Below are 17,463 nucleotides of genomic sequence, written 5' to 3'. Positions count from 1 at the left end.
TTGCTATCCAGGCTGCTCGTGAACTCTGTGTAGGGATTTTCAGATTTGCTGGCCCTCTCGGTAGAAGGGGCTGCAGAGGGGAAGGACAGGGGAGCCAGAGTAGAGTGTCAGGCCAGGGGTCTTCCAGCACCAGACTGGGTGTGCCTTTACCTGTTCATGTGACACCAGGGGCAACCTGTGTTTCCGTCTGTTCCTGTCGAATTCCCTGTGACCGTGGAAACATCCAGAAGAAGGTTTTCAAAAGAACCTTGCTTAATGCTGTCCCACAACCATAGGCACTCCGTCTTAATCAAGGGGAGTCGCTGCTTCGAGGGGATGCGCCTGCTTCGTGAGGGAGTGTCAGGGATCAGCAGGTGGGGAGTGTGCACCGTGCTTCCCTCGCACCCCTAGATAGATTTCCATCTAACTGGACATTCACAGCCACAAATTGAAATCCAAGGACCCGCCCTCATCACATATCTGTCCCCGCATCCCTCTTGCTGCCTGTGGGACCTCCGTGGAATGACCTAATTTCGGCAGCCTGCCTTACCTGCAGAGAAGTACATGGATCATGGGATTGCCGAGAGTGTGAACTGAAAGGCTGCCCGGGCAATTTCTGAAGGCAGAACCTGACTCATTCATAGAGGCTGGATCTTCTCTATCTCTGCAGAGCAAGACCCAAACAAACAAACGACCCCCGTATCGGTTTCCGAGGGAGGCTGTGAATCTTCATTGGAATACGCAGCCTCCTCTTTATTCCCCTGCTGGTCAGCCCAGTGCCTGAGCCACAGGACCCTCTACCACACAGCGAAGTGCAGTCTCCCAGCTGTAGAACCAGGGACCAGTGGGTGTCAAGTTGACCCCAACTCATTATGCCCTTTCCCACCCTGTGTCCAAGCACAGCTGCCTGTGCCCCCTCAGGCTGCCAGTGTCTGAATTTTCAGAAGTGGACTCCCCACCCCCGCCCTCCACTGGCCTTCAATACGTGGTGTCTCTGAGTGGATTAGAACCTCCGACTTTCTCTCAGGTGGCCCAGTACTTCACTGGGTTTTCTATCCAATGATTCCTCTCTTGGGTATAGTGATCTCAAAGCCCTCCCAGGGAACCATCAGCAGCAGGAGGATATGCGTGGAGGTCAAGGACGGTGTTTGGATTGCTCACCTGGTGGACCGATTCGTTGGGCTCGATTCTTGGTCAGCCAGCAAAAGGCAAGCTTGTGAGGAGACTCAGGAGACATTCTGACTCCTGCTCACCTGTTCCTCCTACCCTTGTGGCCTACATGCTGTCCCTCCACGATGTCTGGCATCACCTGGGGATAGAGGAGCCACACAATCAGTCCCTCACTTTGAAGCAGTGTCAGGCCACCTGGTGCGTGGAGACCAAAGGCAGCTCTCACTGGGAGATGCTCTCTCAGCTCACCATGTCCAGAGTAGCCTCGCTGCCTTTTGGGGGAGACAAGGTGAGGCGGTGATGCTCCTCAGCCACCATCACCTGAGATTCCGACCTGGCGTTCGCAGCCAGTCTGGCACCCATCAAATCAGGTTGATTTAGGGGAGACCGACATCCAGGCAAAGGAGACAGAGAAGGATGATGCGGGGGACAGACTCTGAGTCATTTTGCTTGATATTAATGGCATTTTTAAAACTGAGATTAGCCCTTGGAGGACAGGAGTCTGTTCTCGGGGATGACAATTGGCCTGGGATTTCTCCGGAATGAATTCTTGGAGATCTGAAATTTTCAATCACAGAAGATTCTCTTGGCCAAAGGAGGCCTGAGAGCTGTCTCCAAATGAAGCACCGGAGAGGTTCCTAAGGAGGAGGCTGGTGGTTACAGCCACAGAACCACAGATGGGACGATGCTGAGCCAGGCCAGTGGAGACCACACATAGCCGGGGGCCGCTGGTCTTCAGGATGTGGGTGCATGTGGGCAGGGAGGGCTGGCGCGTAGTAGGAAAGGGTGATGTTTTTAAAAGCAATACTGACCTGACCCTGCCTTGATCAAATGGTCGCATATTTATAAGATGCCTGTGCACCAATTCCCACCCACTCTGATCAAACAGCAAGCATTGCCCTCGTCTTTGAGAAAGAGGAACCTTCCCGGATCCTGCCATGTGGAATGCGACTTTCGTGGGTGTTCATTTTCATCTAAAGGAGTCTGCATCTTCAACTGTGGAGATCTGTAAATGATTTTAAAGTCTTCGTTGTGGTCAATGCTATTATGGCATTTTAAATCATCGATGACACCTTTGAAAGTGTCGGGGGAATCTGTGAGCCCTGCTGGCGTAGTGGTTATGCCTTGGGCTGCTTGTGGCAAGGTCCGCAGTTTGAAACCACCAGCCACTCCACAGGAGAGAGCGGAGGCTTTTTACTCCCAGATAGAGTTAAAGTCTGAGAGACCCACGTGGGCAGTTTTACTCTGTCCCTTAGGGCCAGGGTCAATGGCATTGAGTTTTTGAGTTCAATGCAGGTAACCAACTGATGAGGATGTATTTCTGTACCATCCTGAGAGTGCTGTTTACTGATGGAGGAAAAAGGATCACAGGCGAGAATGAAGTCACTCTGGAGCGGACTGTTGCTTTTGCTTGTCCATGAAGAGGTGGCCGTGTGCCCCATTAGCCATCTTCTGGTCTATCCCGGTGGGCGGATCTCAGAGGAAGGTGCCTGGTGTCTTATACAGGGAAAGAATACTTCATATTTTCCACTTTGGCCTAAAAAGGTATAAATGGCTTCAACTCTCTGGACACCTACTCTGGGATGTCCTATCACGTGGCCCACACACTACACATGGTGCCGAGGATCCTGCGAGAGAAGAGACCAGTGACAAGGGGCATTTAACACATGGGAACGGGAATGTAGAGAGAGATGATGTTACAGAAGAAGTTCAGACTCAACGGGTTCTGAAAACGCAGGTGCTAGCTGAGAGAACTGGGTCAGGTGGGCACCGAGAATCCCAGGCAAGCCCTCTCCCGGCCACACTCTGAGAAGTGAGCTCACGGTGAGTTATTCAGGTCTGAGAAGGGGCAGGCCAAAGAGACACCAGAGGCATCTGCCCAGCGCTTCAGGAGGGGGATGGGTCAGCTGACACCGAGGGCACGATGCTGGCTTCCAGTGGGGGAGGCTGTGCCTCAGGGGCAGAGCACCCCAGCATTCCTGGACAGACACCTGAAAAGATGTCAGGAATCCTCCATGAACAGCTGATGCCCGTCAGTGCAGCCTTTATGTAAACAGGACCACACCTGGCATTCATGGTCCAAATACATGGTTGATGGGCGCCACATAAACTTCCTTGGAAAATGGCGTGGGAAGGTCAGAGAATGTCCCCATGAGCTCTTTGAAGCTCTCTCCTGGGTACCTTTTGTAGTTCATGGTTTTTCCACAGACAGTCCGAAGGTCTTCATTTCAACAAGAACCTCAACCGTGACGTCAAGGTTATGAAAAGCCAAGGGTCTGAGCCACGAGCCCTGGAGCAGCCCCTACCTGTCCCCTCACCCCCGGATCCCCTTATTCCAGAGCTTCCAGTCTCTGACCCCAGTTGCAGCTGCAGCCTGCCCACGCAGCTAACACAGACTCAGTTGGCCAGTTGGCTGCCATGATGCCAGAGCAGGTCATTGTATTAGCTGATGTCCTCTATTTTTGCTTTTCCAATGTAATTGGAATGTGAATATTTTATTGACAGCCACTGGGGAGATTAGCATCCTCAAAGAGTGGTCCGAGCTTCTGAGAGAGAGGGGTTGATGATTCCATTATCCCCAAAGGCAACCAGGGCAGGCCTCATCCTCAGGCCAGGTCTTGCCTGCACCACCTGGACAGACCAGTGATGTTCTCTCCACCTCTCCCCGCCCCCACCTCCTGATGACAGCGTTCATCCTCAGGGCAGGTCTCACTTATGCCACTGGGCAGAGCAGTGGGGTCCCTTCCATCTGCTCAACTCCCAGCCCTCCACCCCGAGGTGCCCTGTTGCAAGGGCCTGATACTTGATGTGCACTGCATTCTCACCTGGTTTCTCTCTTTGTCACCTGTTCTCAGCTCTTCCTCTCTGCAGTGCAAGGGCTGCAGACCCTCCTTTTTTTTTTCTCACTGTTTAAGGAGTTTTTATTAAAGCAAGAATTTTATAATCCAAATTACGTTTCCTTGCTCAGTTATCAATTCTGTCATCTAAAACAGAAGTGACACTCTGAGCTATTCCACAGTAAAGAATTACAAAATTAAAGAAAGGAATGCTTTAAATTTTTGTACTTTGCTGAAAATTTTTTCCCAGGGTCTATAAAACATTAATTTGTTTTTATGTTTTACTATTTTTTGTGGCTTTTTGTTTTTAAATGAATAGGAATCTAGGACTAGCATGGTTTGCTAGCCCTGGCATTTGCTCGGCACATAAGGTTCAAAGTTTCCTTTCCTTTTTTTTTTTTTTTAAATTTATTTTATATTTTGCAATGTTTTTTCCACAATATTTAAGTTTTTCGATGTTTAAGTATTTTTCTTCACCCCTTTACACAATGAAACAAGTGATGTATCTTGTACGCTTGACATTAGTCATTCAGTTGGTTCTGACTCATGCTGAGCTGTTAGGACAGAGCATACTGCTCCCTGGGCTTTCTGAGATTGCACATTCGTATGGGGGCACGCAGCCTCATCTTTCTCCCCTTGATCAGCTGGTTGGTCATCCCTCCTAAGAGCTTGTGTTGTCTGAGCCTGAACATCCAGTGGAGGGGCCTCCGTGGGTGGCCCTGTGTGACCCTGTGTGTTAGGCCGGGTAGACTAGAGAAACAAATCCATAGAAACTCATATGTATATGAGAGTATTTATATAAAGTATTTATATAAAGGGTAATTGTACATTAAGAAAGCATCCAAACGCAGTCTAGTCCAAGCCCATAATTCCAATATTAGCCCATATGTCCAATACCAGTCTATACAGTCCTCTTCAGACTTATGAAACACATGCAATGATGCCTAATGCAGGGTGATCAAGGCCGGTGGGTAGAAAGTCTTTGGATCCAGGTGTTCTAAGCACCTCAGCGCTGGCAGGGGTCTCTACCTGGCCTCTCTGGCTTCACAGGTCTGGTTGCATCCTGGCAGGTCCGTGTGGCTTCTCCCGCTCAGGGCACAAGCGTACTTCCCTGAGTGTTGTCAGCTACGCTGTCTCCCAGGGAGTGAGCAGAGAGAAGTGTCTCCAGCCTCCAAGGAGGAAAACATTTCCCAGAATCCTTGGGGGCAGGCCAGGCTCACACGGAAGTTCATTGTCTATGGCCTGATTGACAGACTAGACTCCACCCTTCACTCATAAGGCCTCAAACTGACAAATGATTATATAACTACCACACCCTGAATGGCAGTGGCAGGGCCTCCCTGTGTGACCCTGAATGGAAGGGGAGGGACCTCACTGTGTGACCTTGAATGTCTAGTGGCGGGCTGCACTGTATGACCCTGAATGGTAGGTGAGGGGTCTCCTATGGCCCTGAATGGGGGGACGGGCCTCCCTATGTGGCCCTGAATCTCTAAGGGTGGGTCTTTCCCCTGTGACCCTGCCTGGGAGGAGCACTGTCTGTCCTGAGCTCTGTGAAATGGACATAGCACTATGGGCAGTGTTCACCGAGACCGCCTGACCGGCCCTGCAAGCCCCGGTGTCCATGAGAACGTGGACACAATGGCCAGCACAGGCGGGACAAGGGATATCAGAGACAGGCAGGGCCCCTGTGGAGGAAAGTTCTGCAGAGCACATTGCATGGACAGCATGGGGCACAGCCCCAGGGAAAGAAACAGAAATGGCCACAGAGATCAGAGAGGCTCGAGGGAGAAGTCTCCTGTGGTCCCAGCCTCCCAGGAGCTTTTGAGCCTCTTTAAAGTTAGGGGGGTTTGTGGGACCAGGGGCGAGCCCTCCTCCAGCCTGGGTTTCAGTTTATAATTCACACTCGGGGCGCTCTCTCTCTCTCTCTCTCTCAGGTCCAGGGATGGCACCCAAATGACCCCGTTTGCTGTGCATGGCCCTTGCAGGCATGGTGGCTGGTTCTGGCAGGGTTGGGGAGGACATAAGCCAGAGGGATGCTTCCCCACCCCACTGCCCCTGAGAATGATTTTCCACAGACATCTCCATTCCAACTTACCCTCCAGTCTTTTGGCAGAGCAGGACTCCAGACGTCCCCACGAAGCCACTTCCTGTAGAAAACCAGCCTTTCTCTGTCCCTGTGGTCCAGGTCTCCATCCATCCTGGGAAAATGTGCTTCCACAGAAGCCTCTAGATGGGGAGGGTCCGAGAGGTCTTTGATCAAGCAGAGCTGCTATGAGGGACATCTCCACTGAGCCGCCGTACGCTCCGCAGAAGCGTGGAGCTCAGATCAAAGGTCCGGCTCCTATGAAAAGGACCAGGCATCTGGATTTGAGCCTTATAAAGATGAATGTGTACAGAAACTGCTCGGTTCTCGTCCAGAAAGAGACACATACCAGGACTTGCAGATGCGACGTTTGCCTTCAGGAGAAGTGCAAACACGGTTGCTTCCTTCCAAATATTGATGACCCTGTGGCCCGCGTTCCTCCAGTTCCTGCGAGTGTAGAAAAAGCCTTTGCGGCCCCTCACCAGGGTCTCAGGGGTCGGCCCAGTCTGGGGATGTAGGAAGTGGTACTCTGGCCTGCATGTAGCATGTGTGTTTGGCAGAAAGGTCACCATTAGAATGCAGATGTTTGTGGACAAATATAGTTGTGGGACAGACAGAGACCTCAGACTCTGAGGGCTGGCATGACACACCCAGGGCATGGGCACAAGAGATGTGGGTTGATGGGGCACAAGCAGTCCTGGAGCTGGTAGCTGGGGGCTAACAAGTGCCTTGTTGAGCGGAGGGCTTCAGCCCTTTTTTGGATCAGTGAGGACTGGTGGATGGTTTTTCCAAATCGGATCACTGTACTTCTGGGTGGTGTCAAGCCTGCGAACATTTGGTTAAGGAAAGAGCAAGTTAACTGGTTGCCCCGAAGGTGACTGATTGTCCACATTACATGGGGTCTCTGATAATGGTCCCATGACATGTGTGCACATGGGACAGAGTCCAGTGTGTTTCTAGAGATCGACAAGGAGTCCTTGTGGCATAGAGAGTGTGTTAGTACAGGTTGACTGAGAAACAAATCCAGTGGCACGCATGTGCATAGGAGAGAACTTTATATCAAGAAGGATTTATGCATTAATACAACATCCCAGCCTGGTCCAGCTCAAGTCCGTAAGTGTGATATTTGCCTATTAGTCTGACATTAGCCCGTGAATTCTTCTTCAGACTCATGCAGCTCAAGCAATGATGCCAAATGCAGGAAGATCACGGGCCATGGGTGCAATCCTTTGTGCATCTGGTGGCAGTGGGAGCATCTCAGCCCTGCTGTGAGTCTCCACGTGGCTCTTCCAGCTCTCTGAGTAACTCAAGAGCAGGAAGGGGAAGCAGAGAGGGAGTGTGTGGCCACCTCCAGGGCGAAAGAGAGAAATATCCCAGAATCCTCATGAGAAGGCCACACCCACCAGGAGGCATCATCAGGCTGTGATCTGATTGACAGGCTAGACGCCACCCCTATATGCTTAATACTCTCAAGTTGGCACTAGAGTCTATAACTATCACAGAAGGTTAGGAGTTCCAACCCCCCAGGTGCTACCAGGAGAAAGATGAGGCTTTCTACTCCCCTAAAGATTTACACAGAAGCAGTTCTCCTCTGTCCTCCGGGGTCACTGCTGTCAACATGGACTCCACAGCAGTGGGTAAAGAAGGGCTGTGGCTAGACCATCTTCTGACCTGGTTCTTGTGCTGGAGCAGGGATCCCCACTGGAGCCAGCAGAGTGCATCCCAGGCAGCCAGGGCCCAGCTCACAGATGGGCCCGGCCCAGTGCTGCCTCCCCCACACCTGGTTCTGTGCAGGCTCTCAGTTAACCCACGGCTCTCAAGCAGACCCACTCCATTTATATACTGCTGCTAATGACTTACTAATGCAGTGAAAACACCTTCCACTCCAAGTACACTGTCACTAATTACTCATGGACTCGAGGCTAGCATGCTGTGTCCCCCCACCCTTCTTTCCGAGAAAGTGGGTCTCTCTCCATTTGGAAGTCCAGTGCAGGGCGACAGCATGCATTTCTTAGTCAGAAAATCCCCCTGGGTTGGACGCGAGTGTGCTTTGTGCTCTTTGGCAATCTTTTAAAACGCTCTGAGCTGCTTCATTCATGACAGAAGAACCGTGTTTCCTCACACACTGATGTTAGAACACATAGCATCTCCATGCTTATAGCAGCTCCATGCTTCCCCAAGTAGGTGGATCACTGGTGCATAGAGCAGGATCGCTGTACAGCAGCAGCAGCACCAGAGTACTGGGCCCAGTTCTCTAGTGCAGCCACAGTGCAAATACCTTCTCAAACGGCCTTGACAAATGCGTTTATTCTTGCACCATGGGCGGGGCATAGGAAGAGGAATTCAAGTTGCCAGCTCTAGGGCAAGGCCTTCTCTGTGGGATCAACGTTCACAAGGAAGGTTCTTGTACCTTTTTGGCATCTGCAGACCTGGGAGGTCTCTATGGGCCCTGGCATCCGTTTCCCCTGGGTCTAGGAGGTTCGTAGTGCAGGGGCCCTGGTCCCAGCTCCTCTGCTTTGGTTGTAGCTGGTTCCTCCGATCTCTGCTCTCTTCTCACCCCCCTTCCATCCGTCCATCTTCTAAGATAAAGGGCAATGCAGGCCATACCGTAGGACACCCCCGCCCCCCAGGCTCACCTCCCTGCTCACGTAAATAACAGCAGGCTGAGACAGGATGAAGGGTGTTTCAGCCCTGCCTCCCACACTTAATCCTCTGGTTGATTTATCACATTCAGTCTCAGCATGGGTGGTTCAGCCAAGTGGACACATAGCGTTGAGGACAGAATTCACTGCAGTGCCTTGGACTTTCTGTCCTGAGATACACTGTGTTCGTATTCCATCGTCGTCATTTCTCAGGTGGGGGAAGCACCAATTACAGAGGGGTTTTTTGACCCAATACAAATGACTACATCTGTAAGCCCACCCCAGACGCAGACTCAGGGCTTCGCTCTGGCAGCTGACCAGGGTCCAGATTAGACTCCATCTGACTTCAGAATCTTTTTTCCTTTTCCTTTCTGTTTTTGTATCCCCAGCCTGCGTTTTGCCTTTCACCCACTGCTAGACTCTTGGGCAAATTTAACTGCCCAGAGCTAATCAGAGTTTGTGATTAGGAGGACAGTCAGCTGTTCCTGGAGGCCTGGGGTCCACTCCCCTCCATGGATGGAATGCTCACCACTGGGCGCCCCTGCAAAAACCAATTTTGTAAAACATTTATCCCTGCTGGCCCCAAGATGTCTGCAGATTTGAAAATGGATTTATTTGGAAGCGTCTGTAGTCTTTCAACAGAAACGCCAGGGTTCTTTTGATAACCCGACTGACCATACAAACCCCTGCCAATCAGAAAGGGGTCTGCTAGTTCCTGAGAGGGTTGCGTGTGATGTGCCCCCTGGCTCGACGCATGCCATCGCGTTCTCTTTCAACCGTTGCCCTGCTTGGTTCACACCCTCTGCCTGGCCCCGACGGGCGCCTGCGGACACTGCCAGCAGAATGTGCAGCCTCTCTCTGGCCCTCAGCTCTCCCTGCTCCCTGAGGTCAGCGCGCTCGCTGGGAGCTCACTGACCACGCTAGGGGAGCAGAATGCACGTGTGAAGCAAAACTGGGAGAATACGCCTTGATTAGTTACTCTTTCTTGGTAGGGGTCCTGTGAGATTTCAGGTGGTAAAGATGTAGGAGGGGCCTTCGAACATTGGTGAGTGATTCTTACTATCTTATTCTGTTTTCGATGGGGTGTTAAATTCCTCTTTCCATTTTCTTTTATGGTTTGTTTGTTTTTTTGTATTGAGGACCGTAAATCCTATAGGGAAGCTTTCTCTTGGAAAACAATCATTCCAGGCTCAGAAAGCTGCACCCCACCTTCCACGGGACGAATTCAACCCGACGCTGTTTGTGACACTGTCCTGGAGATTTTAAACACACACACACACACACACACACACACACACACACACACACACACACACACACTGTAAATGGTTGAAAAATAAATCAAATGCTTGAGAAAAAATAAATAAAGGCCAGTGTGGTCCAAAGGGACTCCTGGGAATGAGTGGCTGCCTCTGGAACTGCAAGTGGCCGAGAAAGGAAAGCTTTGTGATTGGGCCCTATACTGGGCAGGGTGGAAGCTCAGAGCCTGGGTCTGTGCCTGGGCTTGTGTAGTCTGGGGAATGCGCAAAACCCCAGCGACAAAAATGACAACGGGGACCTTCCTTTCCCATTCCAGAAAAGACCCAGTATCTATGCTTTATTAAAAATTTAATAACATTGGGCTCCATTAATGCGGTGTAAATAATTAAATGGCAAGTGAGTAGGACAGCTATTGCTGCATTGGAAATTCACAGCATCATGGGCAGCCAGGCACACTGCCCGCCAGTAGGAACTTCTGCCCTCAGAGATTGTTTGGTTGTTGTTGGTTGCTGTTGTTGTTGATGCTGTTACCGCAGTAAAGAAGGCAAGCGTTCTTTAGCACTTGCTTGATATTGGCACTGTCTGATGACTTGCTTCTTGGTTTAAGTCTTAAACTGTTTAAGACCAACAAGCCACAAACCAACCCAACTAACCCCACTGCCACCTGTTGGAAGAGAACAAGACCGCGAATTCAAATCTAATTAATAAAGCCCTCTTTATGAAGTCTTAACAGCACAAAGAACAGACGGTACAAATGAACCATCAAATGAGGAAGATCTTCAGCAGGCGGCCATGATGGCTTCCAGAGAGCTCATGGCTATGTGACTTGTCCTAGAGGTTGGAAAACAAAGGAGATTTGTCACAATGTTGTGATTGGGGGCAGGTCAGCTCATTAGACTCACGGGGAAGGGGCCCTGATGGGACAGGTTCACAATTCCAGATGAGAAAAGTTTACAGGATTGGCTCAAGGTCCTCTGACCATTTTGGTTAAGGTATGACTCTTGACCATGAGAACCTGATGCCCAAATTCCCATCAAGGGCAAGCCTAGGCCTGTGTCTGAGGGTGGCATTACCCCTCCAGTCTAGCCAGGGCAGTCCCCTGTCAAGAAAGCCCTGCCCTCTGTTACGCTGCCAGGCACTGGTCAGAGAGGGTTCAATGGAGGCTGATTCTGTGTGGAGACCCCACGTGGATGCAGGGCTCCTACTGTGAAAGGTGCTGTCATGCAGTGAGCAGGGCTGCTGCCCGCGACCATGCTGATGAGCAAGGGAGTCCTTCTAAGGACTAAGGTGCACCTGACCCAAGGTTGTATTTTCATTTGCCGTCTATACAAGTGAATGCAGCACAATGAACAAGGAAGACCAGAGAAGAACAGTGGCCTTTGAAAGATGGTGTTGGCAAAGACGATTGCAGGTGTCAAGGACAGACAGACCAACAAGCCCATTAGTGTGGGGGATGTGGAATCGCACTGCTCCTTTGACCCCTGGCTGCTGAGACTTTGTCTCAGGTCCTTTGGAAATGCCAGTAGGAGAGACCAGTCCCTGGAGAAGGACATTGTGCTCAGTAAAGTAGAGGGTCAGTCGCGAAGAAGACACCAAGAATCTCCTTCTTGATTGACACGGTGGCTGGCTGCACCTCTGGGCTCAAATGTCGCAATGACTGTGAGAATGTCAAAGGACTGTGCACTGTTTCATTCTGTTGCACACCGGCCACTGTGAGTGGGAACCAACTCAATAGCGTCTAAGAGGAACATCAGTTGCCAATCACCACCTTCCACAAATCCAGTGCTCAGAATTTAAACTCTAATACATGTTGATGAGTGACCTTCTATGTCAGAGTGGAGCAGCCCGGATGGGTTTCCCAGGCTGTGATCTTTACAGGGCAGATTCACATCTTTCTCCTGCAGACCAGCTAGTGAGTTCAAACTGGCCACTGACCACCTTTCACTAGGAGCCCAAAGCTTACCCACCACACCACTGGGCTCTAGCAATGTGAATACATCAGTCATGGACCAGACCCCATCAAGGACTTGTGCTTCCAGAAACCATGCATTCACCTACCGACCAACAGTTAGTAAGTGTTTGAGAAGCACGGTGTGAAAGAGAATCGATCCCAGCCCAGACGAGCTCCCCACAGACAGGGGAAGAAGGCTTCTTTGCTGGCTGGGATGCGTCCAGGTGATCTGCTGCAGGGAGTGTGCAAACAGCGGGACTCCGACCTTTGTGGAGCTCAGTGGGCACAGCCCATGGTGTTCCTGCTTCATGGAGGGTCTAGTACTTTCCTGGGCCCATCCCTGAGTACTGTGAACCCCCTTCTGGGAAGCAGAGGGGACCAAGCATGCTCTCCCCTCCTCATACATGTCCTAAGGGCAGGATCTCACCCTTGGCTCAAAGTTTTGCAAGGAAGTCTAGAACTGATTTGCAAGATCACCTAGAGAGCTTTGGGGAAGGACAGCAGGGCCATGGCTCTGCCCTGTGCGCCATCGGGGAAAGCTCAACCCACCTGTTTGCTGTTTGTATGTTCCCCAATGTAGCTAAGTTAACGGGTGATCGATGGCTGGGTCATGAAGTTCCCTTCAGGAGAAAGAAAGTCGGAATCTGTTTCCTTCCCCACCCACTGCCTGTGACACGCATCGGTCTCTGGCTTCATACGCTGTCACGTCAGGCCTGCCGCAGTAGCTATCTTTCATGCTTGGTTTGGGCTTGCTGTTGATGGTTTCTTTTTTAATCCCTGTGCTCTAGTTTGAAATTGTCCGCTTGAAAGCCAAAACCACATGCCATCGAGCGGATTCCCGCCCTGAGCAACTCTGTGTAGGGGCCTGAGACAGTCCATGAGCAGCAGGCAGCCTCATCTTTCACTCACTGGAGGGCTGGTGGGCTTGACCTGCTAACTTTGTTGTTCACAACCTAACACCTACCTCCACATAATGCCACCAGAGCCTGACTTGCTGCTTGTATGTTCTTGGATGCTAAAGGGCATGTCTAAGTGTGTGGAAATGTAAAATATTTCCATAGACATAAAAGAAACCAATAGAAAACAGCCATGCATTGTCCGTAGTCTGCCCTTCCAGACTCCTCCCTCAGAGAAAGCTGTCTTTGACGTATCCATTGTAGAGAAGGACATCAGGCCGGGTAAAGTGGGGGGCAGCGAACAAGAGGGAGGTCCTTGACCAGCTCAAGCACAGGAACCATTGTGTGTGGGGTGCAGGACCAGACAGGGCTTCCTTCTCTTGGGCCTAGGGTCTCTGTGGGTCAGCACCAACTTGATGGCCCCTGGCAGCAGCCACCACAATGAGAGTGCGAGATTGGCTCAGTACGGCTGGCCAAAAAGAAGAGTGGGTCCTTTGAACCCAGGCCTCTGTGCCGAGGGTCTTGGAGACCCAGATGGCGATTGATGCCACCCCGGAATACTGGGTGCACAGGTGCTGAACAGAGACAAAGAGCATCCCCTAGTGGACAGAGAGAGTTCACCCCTAGAGCTGGTGCTGGGCGGTCCAACTTCTAGCCTCGTCAACTCAAAGAGAATCCCTTTCCGTTCGTGGCAGCGATCCACTTGTCTTATTGTTTCTGTTAGTGTCATACGACATAACTATGGCAATGGGTTAATGACTCTGCAAATTTAGTGCCTCCAGCAAAATTGAATTACATACACAGCCATTCATCTCATGCATCCTTAACAACTCAACCCTTCCGGATACACCCAGGACTGCGGAGTCCCAATTGAGATCACCAGAGCAGCTTCTCAGGCCAGACTGGTGAGAGGGCAAGGGGAAGATGCCCGAACCGTGCCCTCTGGGAGTGGCTCCGGTGGGGGAGGATCCCACAGAGGAACCAGACTTAGAGGGAAGGGTCACCCAAGAGGACTGTGCTGCCTGGTCAGAGAAGAGGATGTGTTGATTCTGGAGGTGGTGGGACATGACTTTGAGGGGCATGCTTGCTCCCTTTGACCTGGGGCTGCTCGCCGGAGCTCACGTTCCTCTGGAGTAGGAAAGGTGTGGCTGGAACCAGATGGCAGTGATGTCAACCAATAGAACCGTGGTTGGCCAACCCGCTAGTCTCGGTCCTGAGGACATGGCTCCTCACAGAGCAGGCAGTGTTCCCTTTGCTTACAACGTCTTCTCTTCACTCTCCAACTGATAAAGCAAACGGACGCTTATGTTTGTCAGTTGACACTTTAGACTCGTACTGTATTTGTACAAGGAGTTTGCCTTTTGTTTTTCCTTTGGGTAAAAGGAAAAAAAAACGATAAAACATCACCAGTAGCCATTGGCATTTTGTACTTTTGCATGCGTATGGAAGTTTGGACATTAGAGAATGAATTTTACTTACAATTGAAATGGAGTCCTACTGCACACAGATCTATCCCTAACTGGAAGGGCAGGGCTTCAGGCCTTCTCTTTGCTGCCCCTCTACTTTATCAAGCAAGATGCCCTTTGCCAAGGTGTGGTCTCTCCTGGTAACCTGTCCAAAGTACATGAGCCAATGTGTCACCATCCTGTACTTTTTCCAAGACAGATTTGTTTATTCCTCGGATCCTCCATGGTACCTTCAGTTTTCTTTGCCAAAAGCACACTACGAAGGCCTTGATTCTTCTGTGCTTCTCCTGGAAACCCAGACACATTGGAAGTGAAGCACACTCCCTCACGTAGCTGTGTGGGCTGTAGAATGTTTGCTAAAGCAAAGCGGGCATTTTCTCTTTGTGGTTCACTTGTTCTTGGGCACTTCTGATTCCAGGGAGCACATGTTGGAGGTGACATGCTACATTTTCTGTACTCAGGTGCAGTGATCTGCGAATGAAAACCCAAAGTTGGTCTGGGCAGGGCTGGAGCTCTCCGCAAATATTTCACAGCTCCCCAGGGCGTGGCCACAAACTTTGATTTATTGGCACAATAATTGTAACGGAAAGCACAGGGTAACAGTCCACCTGAACAAGTTTCCTCCTGAAGGTTCACATACCACAAAGAGCTGATCAAAAAAAAGGTCTTCTACGATACCTCAGCCCCTTAGTGTGTCTTAGGCAAGAGGACAAAGGGACAAAGGCCTTTGGACTGCAGGGACTGACCTGTGGATGCAAAGGGCAGTGGAAGGGGACAGAGAGGTCCCCTTGGTGCTGTCTGGACTCAGCTCACTTGAAGGTCTTGTAGTCACCCTTTTTGATGGCTTCAAAGCAAGAACATGCCTCCCCTTCTTGGATCTATGATAAAATGTTGCCAATGTGTGTGTTAATAGTTAACCATATCCCTTACCACAGGGACACTGGGGTACTGTCCAGCTAAGGCGTTGGGGGGTGGGGGTGTTTCCCTGGGGGCCATTTTCTGAGTAGTAGCTCAGAATACAGGTTGAGCAGGCAGTGGGGCGAAGGCAGGGGAAGCTGGTTTGAAAATGCCTTCTCTTGCCTGGAAAAGGCCCAGGAAGTAGGCGGCTTGATTAATTGGAATACGGCGTGATTGCTGCAAAGCCAATCATATAACTCACATACTGTCGCTTTGTCCTGTTCATTAACCCCGGGTCCTTTGGCATCACAAACAATACAGATTAATTTGGCCCCATATTGTTCTGGAGACAATAAAGCTGCACACAATGGCCTATTTATCATCTTGCCACTTAAATTTGAAGTACCACCATCTGATGCAATTAAAAAACAAACACGTGCAGTTCAAGTTGCACAGGCTCTGATATTAATAGGGTGGTGGATCCATTTTCAAGATATTGAAAGCTATTATAGTATTTGATGCATCACACTCTCCTGAATCAGAAAAGAAACCACGTAGCACCAATAGTATAGATTGCAATATGAGTATGAATGTGTATAGTGTAGTTATTTGTTCATTTTTGTAGAGGGTTCTTCTAATTTTAGTAGAAAGAAAAAATGTTTTAGCTATTTTAAGCACTTAGTAAAAACCAAGAAGTAAACAAATATATATTAACTTTAGACCTTTGTGCGTTTAAAAAGATGGGTTTTTTTGCATGTTCTAATCGTGAGTGTATCCTTTAAATATAATTTCATTGTTTCTGAAAAATTGCATATATCACTAAATCACCTGTGTACATGAGTATAGGAGAGGACATTTTCCTTTCAGATGAATGATCCCAATACCTACTTCTTTAAAAAAAATTTTATTAATTGGAAATTAATACATATATCATTCCATAGTTCAAAATTGAATTAATAGATCTTATTAACATCACATGTTCATTGTGATATTTTAAAATATGCGATAGAGTCTAAATATATTACTATGAAATCACAAAATTCTAAGAGCTCCCTGCAACTGGGTCGATGCTGACTCACAGTGGCCTTATAAGACAGGCTGGAGCTGCCCCTGTGGATTTCTAAGACTATATCTGTTTAAGGGAGTAGAAAGCCCCAGTGAAGCAACTGGTGGTTCTGAACTGCTAGCCTGGTGATTAGCAGGCCAACCCTTCACCACCGTGCCATAGAGAACTTTGTGAAACAAAACGTCACCACGTGTGCCCGTTGCTTCTTGACCGGCCCCCATCTAGGTCTGAGCACGGCCGGAGGAGGGGTTTCCTCCTTCCCACCCTTTCCTCCGAGAGCGCTGGGCTCTTGACGGACACCGCTTCCCAAGGCAGCGTGGGCATCCGAGGCCGACTCCAATCAGGCTGGTGTCACCTGCTCTCTGAATGAGGAGAAGTCTGACACGCGAGATCAGGGCTTCAGGGTGGATGGGGTCAGCTTTCCCATTCGCACTGGATGAATGACCAGGTGCTCTGTCACAGTGTGTGTGGGTGGGTGTGTGTGGGGGGTGTTCTTGACACACATTTCCTGGCCTTTGACTCACCAATGCAGTTTTCATTTTTTAAGACATGTGCTCCTAGTCATCTACTGTGATCATCCTTTGTCCTTTGAGTAAATCTATCTAGCTGACCCCTTGGGGATCCCAAACACCCATCTCCATAGCCCATTTTCTAACAGTTGTCTTGGCAGTAGGTCATGCATCATAAAACTCAGTGGCGCAGTCATACGAAGGAGGATGTACAATCATCACCACACTCGCTTTTAGTGCATTTTCCTCTCTCTCGTACTCCTCCATGTTAGCAACCCCACCCCCCCACCCCCCAAACCTCCCCCGGCATACCCCCAATGAATCATCAATCCAAATACTGTTACCTATCCTGAATTTCATAAACAGAAATTTTTTTTTTTAAGTAATAACCATAACAAAGTAAAGCAGGAAAAGAAGCTCAACTGAAAAGGAGACAGGACATGTTAAAAACTAGAATGCCTTTAGAAAGGGTTCAAAGGGAAGTCGGGTGATGAAGTCTTACCTGTTAGCCTAGCGGCGTCTGTAACCGTGCGCTGTCTAGCAGCTGGGCTGCCGCAGTTCCCGCCCGGCTCCGTGCTCAGAGGGGACTCCCCAGGGCCTTCCTCCACACGTGTTTCCCCTGCATCGTTTTTCCCCATCCCACGGAAACTGCTGACCTCTGGGCCTTGAATGTAACTAGCCAGCAGATCCCTCAGAAACCACTGTTT

Source organism: Echinops telfairi, unplaced genomic scaffold (genome assembly GCF_000313985.2).
Source record: "Echinops telfairi isolate 266 unplaced genomic scaffold, ASM31398v2 ScPeMD7_23;HRSCAF=83, whole genome shotgun sequence".
Lineage (NCBI taxonomy): Eukaryota > Metazoa > Chordata > Mammalia > Afrosoricida > Tenrecidae > Echinops > Echinops telfairi.
This window is presented reverse-complemented; position numbering follows the sequence as displayed.